Source organism: Elephantulus edwardii, unplaced genomic scaffold, assembly GCF_000299155.1.
Source record: "Elephantulus edwardii isolate Elephantulus edwardi_28Jun2011 unplaced genomic scaffold, EleEdw1.0 scaffold00232, whole genome shotgun sequence".
Lineage (NCBI taxonomy): Eukaryota > Metazoa > Chordata > Mammalia > Macroscelidea > Macroscelididae > Elephantulus > Elephantulus edwardii.
This window is the reverse complement of record NW_006399982.1, coordinates 4,314,527-4,316,590: the sequence shown is the minus strand read 5'-3', so window position 1 is coordinate 4,316,590 and position 2,064 is coordinate 4,314,527. Positions and strand designations below refer to the sequence as shown.

Sequence of the window (2,064 nt, the reverse complement as noted above, 5' to 3'; positions counted from 1 at the left end):
AGTACCACGACCCCTTCTGAAACCAGCCTGGACTTCTGGTAGTTCTCTGTTGATGTGCTGTTCCAGTCGTTTTTGGATAATCTTCAGTAAAACCTGATTTTCTCAGGTTTCGCATTAGCACAATCAAATGTTCCGGGATTCCCATTCTTCCCAGAGTCAGCCATAGCTCATTGTGATCCACACAGTCAAAAGCCTTTGCATAGTCAATGAAGCACAGATAGACATTCTTCTGGGGGTATTCTCTGCTTTCTGCCAAGATCTATCTAACAGTAGTTATGATATCCCTAGTACCACGACCTCTTCTAAATCCATCCTACACATCTGTCAGTCCTCTGCTGACATATTGTTCCAAACACTTGTGGATAATTTTCAGCAGAATCTTGCTTGCATGTGATATCAATTATATAGGTCAATAATTTCCACACTCTGTTGGGTCACCTTTCTTTGGAATGGGAACAAATATCCCTCTTTTCCAGTCAGTTGGCCAACTGGCTGTCCTCCAGATTTCTTGGCACAACTTAGTGAGCACATCCAGGGCAGTGTCTGTTGAAATATGTCAATTGGTATGCCATCAACTCCTGGAGCCTTGTTTTTTGCCAATTCCTTCATAGCAACTTGAACTTCCTCCTTCATCATCATACACTCTTGCTCATATGTTATTTCATGAAATTCCTCTGTGTCTGCCAATTCCTTCTGATAAAGTGACTCTGTGTACTCCTTCCATCTTCTTTTGATACTTCCTGGATTATTTAACATTCTACCCAGACTATCCTTAAGTATTGCCACCTGTGCCTTGAATTTGTTTTTCAAAGAAACACTGAACAAGTTCAGCCCTTTTGATTTTCTGACTCCAGCTCTCTGCACATTTCATTATAGTATCTGCTTTGTCGTCCTGAGCTGCCTTTTTTTTTTCGTTGCAGCTTGACACTTCTTTATTCTGGTAATGGTGGCCGCCCTGAGCTGCCTTTTGATATTCACTCTTGCTCTAATATACTTTGAGTCCATTCTCCACCAAATGCCCCCTAAAAATGTAAGCATTACTCTACTTAAATCTTTCAACAGTTGAATCTTGCAAATAGAATAAAATCTAAACTTGATATCATTCCCTAAAACTAGTTGATTTGACTCCTGCTTACATTTCAATTTCTCTGGCTATACTCACTTCCTTCTGCGTTAGATTTTTGGCTTTCCTTTCGTTCCTGGAACCCTATTATCCTTTCCTCCACTCAAGGACTTTTAAGAGAGCCCTTTCCTTTACTCAGAAAGTTCTTCCACACTCCATGTGGCCAATAGTATACTGATTAGCTCTTAATAACTCTTAAATGTCATCAAATCATGAAGACCACTCTCATGCCAACTGCAATGTACAAAAGAACCTTATTATCTTCCACTTCTTTTTCTTTGTAACACTTATAAGAATTTGTATTTACATTTTTATTTTTTGTCATCTGGTTGTTGTGTTCTCTCTCATAAGGCAGGAATCATGTTTTATCTACTGGTCATTTACCAGCACCTAACAAGTTTTTGGAACGTAACAAATGTCACTAGCAAATACAAGTTGAGTTACAAATAAATGGAATTAAGAATAAATGCCCAAAGGGCCCAGAAGAAAAATAATAATCTGGTTTTTTAAATGCTTATATTTTGGGGATTTCATTGGGTTTGAGTTGCAAAAGTATTAGTAAAAGTATGAGTTTACTGGAGAAGCGAGCACACATTATCACAAACTTCTTTCTTTTATTGGGAAAAACATATTGGGGTTACAAGGAGGTGAGGGTTGGGGGCAGAAGAGTGAGGATGGGCCAGGATGCAGTTGCAGAGCTGCAGAGTTTGGTCATTGGGGGAGCAGGCGAAGGAAATGATGAGGGTCCAGCAGGGACCAGATGCTACAGAGGAATGACAAGCATTTTCCAATGGTAATTAAACCAACTGTCTTATTGATTTGGGAATTGGATGCCGACTCTCTGGGTTCTTCATGCTGAACAGAGGCATAGATGTAAAGGGAGAAAGGGAGGACGCTTTATCTCCTTACTGGTGGTCTTGGGTTAAAGCTCCTTGTCTTCT

The 2,064-nt window shown here is 39.9% G+C and overlaps 1 protein-coding gene across 1 annotated transcript in view; it reads right to left on the bottom strand.

The window, feature by feature from the left end:
- LOC102864266 (protein unc-13 homolog B-like) overlaps positions 1–2,064 on the bottom strand; it is a 189,093-nt gene that overhangs the window by 185,881 nt on the left and 1,148 nt on the right. The gene's annotated exons all lie outside the window — the stretch shown is intronic.